At 35.0% G+C, this 9,663-nt stretch overlaps 1 pseudogene; it reads left to right on the top strand.

The window, feature by feature from the left end:
- The first annotated feature begins 1,673 nt into the window (after positions 1 to 1,673).
- Positions 1,674 to 2,684, top strand: LOC143679111 (centromere protein H pseudogene; annotated as a pseudogene).
- The last annotated feature ends 6,979 nt before the right edge of the window (positions 2,685 to 9,663 follow it).

The raw sequence follows: 9,663 nt of genomic DNA, 5'->3' as shown, positions 1-9,663 counted from the left end.
ACCTCATATCTTTTCTGAAATTTTCCCTTAAGGATAGTAATTTCTCTAAATGGAGAAATGAAATCTGATTATGTTATAATCACTCTCCTAGGCCTTTCCACTATGAAAGCAACTAACCCAAATTCATTTCTTCTTTGCAAGTTTTTTCCCTCAATAGACTTTTCTTCAGAGTGCAAAGTAATGGAGCTTGAATTATTCTAGCCATAAGTAGGAACACAATATTATTTGTCCTTTGCTTTAAAATAATCTCAGAATGGATGCTTTTAGAAGCCTGTACCCTGAGATAGGGGGCACTCTAGTATATCACAAGGAAATATAAATAAAATGATTAAGTGAAATCTGTTTGATATTTTAAATTGTATGGAACATAGTGGTTATTTTCACTTTCTCAATCAAACATAACACCACTGCTATTCTTCCTTTTTAACAGTGATTTTAACAGTGATTTTCTTTATTTTATAAAAAAATTCATTCTAATAAAACATCCATGATACATGTAAGTTTATTTGTCTAAAATACCATGACCCAGCCATTGGAAGAATACTAGTGGTAAAGAATAATAATATAAGAAAGGGCCATTATAATTTAAGATCATATTTGTTTTTATTTCTATTCTCAAAAGAAAGGTATTGTGATCGAGTATCCTATTAATATCTAAGTGCTATGTACTTTTAGAATCTTAAGTATTCATGTATGCACTCAAACCATCAGGAATAACTTCAAGCCATGTGTGTTTTTAGAATATTAATATTTTATAAAAAAGAATATGTTGATGTAGATGTGGGACTCTTGATATAATGTAGAAAATGCAGGCTTTGGGTTTAGGTATTGCTGTATCACTGGTCAGCTGCTTACCTTTGGACAAACCTCGTTTTCCTCATTTTCAATAACAGAATGCTTAACTTGAAGAATTCTTAGGATCAAAAACAGGGAATAAGTACAAAAAACCCATCACGGGGTCTGGCACAGCACATATTATTTGTAAATACAATGCTTGATGCCTATCTTGTTGATTTTGAGAATAAAGCAAGTGTGCTATTTTTTTGTACTAAGCCTTGATATTTGGACAACATATTGGTAGTTGACACAGCTGATATTTTGTAATCAGATGAAGGGACCCATATAAGCCCCTTTTGGAGTATCTGCCCAGCTTGCAACAATGCTTACTTGTTTGGAACAGGATAGTACAGCCATTCATTTGCATAGTGTCACCCTCATGGAAGTCAACATCCAACGTGAGCATGGCCAAACCAGAATCTCTCACTAAGAAATAAGAGTTAGGGCAAGTCTCTATCCATGGCTGGAGAATTGGTTCTTAGACTTGGATGCCCAGTGCAATCCCTTGGGAAGCTTTTTTAAAAAAAAACAAAACAAAAACTAATGTTTAAGTCCCACTTCCAGAGATTCTGATATAATTACTATGGAGTCTGGCCTGGACAGCAGAAGTTTTTAAAACTCCCCATATCTTTCTTTTTTTTTTTTTTTACATGGGCAGGCACCGGGAATCAAACCCGGGTCCTCAGGCTTGGCAGGCAAGCATTCTTACCTGCAGCCACCGTGGCCCGCCTCCCCATATCTTTCTAATATGCAGAGTTCAGAATGGACTGGGCTAGGCCTGTAAGTTGGCAATCAGCTGAGCTATTATGGATCAAGAAACAGCCCGGCCACTTCCGGTCCTCGGCTCGGCGGCGGGAATCTCCTCTGAGGCGCGGCCCGTTTGCTGGCCCTTCTCCCCTCCCGCGTGGCAGCTCTCCGCGCCAGCCGGCCATGGAGAAGCAGCCGGAAGCGAGAGCCGTCGCCGAGCCCGCGGACTCGGGCGCGGAGGGCGGGGAAGACGGGCAGCTGCCGGTCGCCGGCGCCGAGGCGGCGGGCAGCGAGGATCGATCGCAAGACCCTGCTGCTCAGACTGAGAGCACAAACAAAACAACAACTTTTGGAATATAAATCAATGGTTGATGCAAATGAAGAAAAAACTCCAGAGCAAATCATGCAAGAAAAGCAAATTGAGGCTAAAATTGAAGACCTGGAAAATGAAATTGAAGAGTCAAAAATTGCTTTTGAAATGAAAAGTCTTGCATTAGAAAGGATGCAGCTTTCATCTGCACTTAAAAGAAACCTAGAGAAAACTGACACCAAAACTAGTTTGCTCATGGACAGCATGAAAAATGTATTAAAGTTAAATAAGTTAATAATGAAATCACAACGGAAATCTTGGGATTTAGAGGAAAAACTGCTTGATGTTAGAAAGAAGAGATTGCAATTAAAACAAGCTTCAGAAAGTAAACTTTTAGAAATACAGACTGAAAAGAACAAACAGAAAGGTGATTTGGACAGTGTGGAAAATTCAGACAAGATAAAGACCATACAACAAAACCTACAGTTGGAGATGCAGATTACGACAGTTATTCAACATGTATTCCAGAACCTCATTTTGGGGAGTAAAGCCAACTGGGCAGAAGATTCTGCCCTTAAGGAAACTGTTCTGCAACTTGAAAAGAATGTATTCATGATTTAATAAGAATTCTTTGTAGACATTTTTTTGTTTTTGTTTTTGATACATCATTTAAATAGCAAAGTGAAATGTATTTTCAGAGTTTTTGGAACTATTCTAATACTGCCTTTTTTCTTTCTTTTTTTGCTTGACTTAATACTATAATAAAGAATTTCTTGTTTTAAATATAAAAAATAAAAAAATAAAAAAAAGAAACAGAGGAAGCCATGCGGCAGAAGAGTAACACAGATGTGCAGAGAATAAAGACAGATCTTAGGGCTATCCACCATCATTTCTCGCCTTTCTGATGTCCTGTTTTATTTCTGCTTGTGTTTCTTGAGATACCCCTGTATCCTCATAATAACCACCTGAGACTAGTATCTGTTACTTGCAACCAAAGGAATCCATTTTAAACTGGAAGTCAAAATTCAGGGAGGGCAGGAAAAAAATTTCATGTTAGGTTAGTCTGTAAGAAATCTGAGTTTGGTATATTTTCATGCCACTTTATCACTGACTTATAGAATGCACATATTATCATATAGTAACTGAATTGCCCAGAACAGTTACTTAACCTTTGCCACTAGATGGCTCTTTTTAGAGCCTTTGCCAGTTCAACAGTCTTCCAGAAGTAAAAGTTGAATGTTACTCTTCATTAGAATTTTAGGATCTCTATTTTATATATCTAGAATGAACCTTGTTATTATTTCATCTAAACTTATCATCTTAACTGAAGACTGATATAAAAAGATTTAAGTACCTAAGATCACTGGTTTGATACATTCAACATACATTTTGAGATTTTTTTTTTTACCAAATTTTATCCATGGTGCTGAAATTAAATGAAGCAGGAGACAGACACAGATGCGAGCAAACGAGTGCAGAGCAATGACCTTGCTTGTGCTGAGTCACGGACGCTTCCCAGTGGAGAGGATGCCAGCACTGCCTCTTGAAGGATTAGTTGGAATTATGAAAACAGACTAGGCAGAAAAGAATACTTCAGAAAAAAATTAAAAAGCTACTGTATAGATGCGTTAATGAGATTGTTTTGTTTAAGAAATACGCATTTAATCAATTGAAGGGCAAGATGGCTGGAGGAGTGGCAAGAGGAGAGATTAGAAATGTAGGTGGGGTGGGGTGCAGGGGTAGAAGCAGATGATGGAAAAATATAATACTAATGAGTTTATACTTCCTTCTTTAGGTAGTAAATAGCCTTGAAGTAAATTGCAGATGGGAATGAAATGAAACAAAATAAATTTAGTTCTTATAAATTTGGGACTGCTCGGTCTTTGATGTCATGAGTTAATTAAAAAAAAAATCAACTGGAAGTGACTAAAAGCTTTACTCTCCCCCCAAAACATGCTGACGGGAGAAATAAAGCAAAATTGAAAAAAAAAAAAACTCACCTATCCACATCTATCTCAGTTTTAATATGTCACATGACTGGAAATGGCTTCTAAAAAAGATGTTAGTTTTTATCTTTACATTCTGAAAATCTGCTGGGTATATATTCTTTCCCTTTGTCTTTATTTTTTTGCCACTCCTCCCATTCTTATTTCAATTTTTTTATTACTTTAGACTCTTCTGATTCTGTAGTTTTCCTTTTTTTTTCTTCATTATATGCATTTTGAAAAACCAAAAGGTCCTGGCAAAATCCAGATTGATTGATTGATTTTTGTTAGAGCAGTTGTAGGCTCACATAAAAACCTTGCAGAAGATACAGAGTTCCTGTGTGCACCTCACTCCACCCATACACACAGTTTTCCCTATTATTAACACTTCAAATAAGTATGGTGCCTTTCTTGCATACAATTGATGAAAAATTATGTTATAATCATACTATAAACTATAGTCCATAGTTTACATTAGATATCACTGGTTATGTAGTCATGTTTTTCAAAAATGTTTATTCTAGTAACATTTAAACAACCTAAAATTTCCTTTTAACCACATTCAAATATATAATCCAGTGGTGTTAATTATAATTATATTAACAATGTTGTGCTAACATCACCCCCATCCATTACCAAAACTTGTCCAATCCCACAAACAGGAACTCCGTACCAGTTATGTAGTCAATACCCATCCTCTACTCCCATCCTGGTCCCTGGTAATCTGTATTATAGTTTCTGACTCTATGAATTTGCTTATTCTATGTATTTCCTGTCAGAGAGATCATACAATAGTTCTCCTGCTGTGTTTCACTTATTTCACTCAGTGTCGTGTCTTTAAGGTTCATCCGTGTTGTCACGTGTAACCAAACTTTATTCCTTTTTATTTCTGAATAGCAGGCCATTGTACGAGTATACCACATTTTGTTTTCCCACTCATAGGTAGGACACTTGGGTTACGTCAGTCTTTTGGCCATTGTGAATAATGCTGCTGTGAACATTGGTGTGCAAATACTTGTTCAATCCCCTGCTTATTCTTCTGCGTATATACCTAGAAGCAGGATTGCTGGGTTATGTGGTGAGAGCTTTCTGAGAAATCACCAAACTGTTTTTCCACAGCACTTAAATCATTTTACATTCCCATCGACAATGAGCAAGTGTTCCCATTTCCCCACACCTCCTCCAGCACTTATTTTCCATTTTTTAAATAATAAACATCCTAGTGGATGTGAAGTGGTATATAGTGATTTTGCTGTACATTTCCCTAATGACAAATGATGCTGAGCAAATTTTTATATGCTTTCTGGACATTTCTCCATTTTTGGAGAAATATCTATTCAAATAATCTGTTCATTTTAATTTGTATTATTTGTCTTTTTGTGGTGACATTGTAGGATTTCTTTATTTATTCTGGATATTAAACCCTTATCAGATATGTTGCTTACAAATATTTTCTCTGATTCTATGGTTTGTCCTTTTACTTTCATAATACAGTTCTTTGACACATAAAAGTTTTTAATTTTAATGAAGTCCCATTTATCTATTTTTTTCCTATTATTCCTCTTCTTTGAGTGTCAAGTCGAAGAAACCATTGGCTATTACAAGGTCCTGAAGATGCTTACCTATGCTTTCCTCTATGAGTTTTATAGTTTTGGCTCTTATTTTAAGATCTTTGATCCATTTCGAGTTAATTTTTGTGTATGATCATGGATGTTAGCTGTGGGTTTTCATATATGCTTTTTATTATTTTGAGGAACTGTCCTTAAATTCCATGTATTTTAGTATCACATTAAGGAAACTATGATATATGCAATATAAAGAAATTTGGCCCTTTGTTTCCTCAATGATAAGGGGAAGTTTAAGTAAGCCAAAGCTTAAACATAAACCAAATATTTTCAATATAATTTATACATATATAATGATGCATTTGCCTTAGAAGTAGTTCCAAGTAATAAATTTGGCTATAGTGAATTGGAAAGGCTTAAGAATGGGTAGCTTTTCAGTAAATGGAGAAGAAAAATGACCTGTTAAAGGTGCAGTGTCGGGGGGGGCAAAAAATATTTGAGAGGAAGAAAAATTGAAATCTTTGTTTTTGAATAGTGGCTTAAGGTAATGAAAATAAAAACAGAAAATTATTTTATTGTGGCTTTATCACTAATTGAGTAACTTACAGTTAGTCACTGAACCTCCTTTGGCTTTAGTTCCCTCTTAGTAAAATGAAGCCTTGAAGGTAGCTCATCTCTTTGATTGTTTTAATTCTAAATGTTTTCACCTGTATGAATAATTATAAATAAAACCTAAAAGGTTGATTGGGACAATCTGTGGCAGATGCTAAAGAGCCATCTATTTAGCTTGTTCCTCACTTAGTAAACTTAGTGTATCATTCTTTAAAAAAAAATTCGTAACTTTAAAATTTTGTTTCACACTGAGAATATAAAAAACATAATAAACCTCTAAAAATAAAAAGCATCTCAAACCCCAATTCAGAGCAATAACTCTGTTTATCATGTTGTTTTCTCTTTACAATAAATGGAGAAATGCAGCAAAAATTATAGCTATATTATATATAGCTATAATTTACCAAAAATGTTGGACTTACATATAATATTAACCCATTTTTTTCACTTGGTACATTTTGAACACCTTATGCCAACACATTATTTTCTCCTGCATCATTTCTAATGGCAGCATAGCATTCCTTCATACAGTTGTATTATTAAGGAATTATGGAACTAATCCATTGTTCTACATCTAGGTTGCTTCTGTGTGTTTTTATTTACTAACAATATTGGATAACTGGAAGAAAAATGGTTTCTGAAATTGAAAATCCAGACCATATTTTCTTTAGAAGGAAATGTAATGAAGTTCATTTTGAATGGGTTGAACTTGAAGTAAGGGCAAAGCATTCATGGCCAAAAGTTCTTAAAATCTCTCAGACATCTGAATTTGGAGCTTGAGACTAAGTTTTCGGAAGAAATAGCTTTGTGGTCAGAGCTTAAACTTGAGATACATGAGCTCCCCAAGCAAAGGTGCAGAAAGAACAAGCTTTTAAACCACAGAAAAGGAGGCATCTGTTAGGGTATCTGTACATTGTGATGCTGAACAGACTGTGCTGTTGTAACACCACTCAGTTGTAAAAAGTCACAAAACAACAAAACAAAAAATAGCCTTGTTTGCAAAGGATGAAACAAATATCTGCCTAATAGATTGAAGATTTCAGTTTATATGCATATACAGGTGCACATACATGTCAATTGCATTTTTGTCATTAAAAGAAAAGAATGTATTTTGCAAGAAGCTATCCTCATTTAAGAGAATTTTGTGAGTTTATTTTTTTGCTTTTGGTGTTTTCTTTTGTTTGTTTGATGCTTAAGGAACATTTATATAGTTCGTTCAAGTCATTTCCTTTCTAAATATTAAGGCAACAACCTTCTTAAGAATTCCAGAGCAATATCTAGTTTACTTTTAACTTACACAAATGAAGAAAGTAAGTTGAACTACAAATATATGTATATATATATACATACCTCCTCCCTACTTGGACTGTTGCCTAGTGCCATATGCAGTTACAATTATGAAGAAACAAATTCATCTGCAAAATGAAAGGATATTAGATGATTCAATAAAAAGCCCTAAAACAAGGAGAAACCTTGTAGTGTCATCCATGTCACCTCATGCCGAATACGGGACTACAAATATTTCTGCTACAGCATCAGACAGAAGTTTTCCAAGTGTTGTTTCTAAGATTCTCCAAACAAGGAAAGCATGCTTCTCTGTTTTTCTCAGTATCAATCAAACCTTGGTGACAGAAAATTCTACCTTAGTGTAATCTATCTTTATTATTTTAATTTAAATCATGATTAAACAGAGCTAAGAAAATATCATCAAAGATGAGTTCTCTTCTACAACCATACCTGAACATACTCATACTCACACACACTTATTCCCTACATTATACCTGATAGCTTTATCTTTGACAATAATCCTTTCAATAGCATTGTGATCCTGTGTGAGGACAGATAACCCAAATGTTTGCAATACTGACCAGTATTCAGAAATGTGCCTGGATGCCTAACACATCCCTGGCAGAAGGTGCCTGCTGTAGCTTGAAGACGCCACGCCATCAGGTACTTCTTTGCAGATAAAAAAGATATACTAGTCTTTTGCTTGACAAACTTGATGCCTTTTTACATATCTAGTGAACTTTGCTTTACATTATAAATGTTGAAGGGCAAGACACAATTTCTAAGCAAGTCATGGCAATCTGTATCTACACAAGGCACACTCTTGTAAAATTGAAGTTCTACTCAAATAAGTTTTCTTTTGAGTGATGATTCACAAGAGAAATGCTTTCTTACTTTTGAATTACCTTGCCCTGTCCATTCAGTAACCTATTTTGCTGAACAAAAAAGCATCCTTTTCATATTTGCCAGTTTTGTCTTTCATAGATAAACAGAAAGAGACAGACACAGAGAGAGACTTTACAAAGGCCTGATGAGATTTTTAAATAACTTCTCCAGAAGGAAAAGGGGCCTACATTTAGCAAGCACCTACTATGCTTCAGTGTGGCATGCACTTTGCATGACATTTTCATTCAATGATCTCATAACCCTACAAGATACCATCATTACACTGATCATTTGAGAAAGGTTAACTTTCTCAATGAAAGCTTTTTGAGTACCACTTGAAGACTTTGTTCAACAAATTATCTATTAGGTACTGTTTGGTACTTGAAGAAACAGATTCCCCTCATGCACGTGAATGCTGTACCCACTTTACAAATCAGATGCCTCTCTATGGCTTATGGTCTTGTACGTTTTCCAATATCCCTATGAGACAGGGACTAGGCAACCAGCATACCTGCTGCTATTCTGAAAACTATAGAGAAAAGACATGGACAAGTTAGGTGACTTTCCTAAAACCATATCAACAGTAGTAAGATTACTGGGAGATTCAATTTAGGTCTCCTGATTTGTGGCTCATATGTCTGAGCACTGAAAATATTTCCACAAATTAAGTACAAAGATCCTGGTTAATGAGACCAGGGAGTTAAATTCTATAATTTTCTCCTTATACATTTGTATCTCAGTATATTTTAAACAGAGGTTTTTGCATATTTATTTATTTGATAATACTGATGTTAATATTCTCCATACTGTCTTTTAAATTAGAAAAGGATGGTATTATACAAATTTGGTTCATTGCTAATTGATTTTTTCCCCATCTTTCATCATTGTGAACAGAATGATTAAATCTACATGAACTCAAACGCTGTGTTGAAGAGATTTTCATACGAGATTATCGGGATAAATCAGATGTGATGCAAGAACAATTATTTTGTTTGTGTTTTTACAGTCACAATATGGAGCTTCAGTTTCTGCCAAGCCTGATCTGCCTATCCTTTATACGCCAATTGATACGGTGGACATTTTGTGGAAATGGCTGGACTGAAGTTCACAAATCCTTTTGGTCTTGCTAATGCAACTCCAACCACCAGTGCATCAATGATTCGATGAGCATTTGAAGCTGGGTGGGCTTTTGCTTTGATGAAAACTATTTTTCTTGATAAGGTAAGAAAATATACTTAAAGTCATGTTTAAATGTCCACCATGCATTTTTACTGGGGCACTAATATTATATAGGAAATATTTTTCACTCAGAAATAATAGTGATTAAATTATTGACAAGACCTATCATTGCCGTTTAGACTTTACTTTCTTTCCATTCTTTCTATTCCAAGGCATGGGGGTGGAGGATGGCATATGTTTTCTTGTTTTATATTGT

Source organism: Tamandua tetradactyla, chromosome 4 (assembly GCF_023851605.1).
Source record: "Tamandua tetradactyla isolate mTamTet1 chromosome 4, mTamTet1.pri, whole genome shotgun sequence".
Classification (NCBI taxonomy): domain Eukaryota; kingdom Metazoa; phylum Chordata; class Mammalia; order Pilosa; family Myrmecophagidae; genus Tamandua; species Tamandua tetradactyla.
The sequence above is the reverse complement of the archived record's forward strand: the minus strand, read 5'-3'. Positions and strand labels throughout refer to the sequence as shown.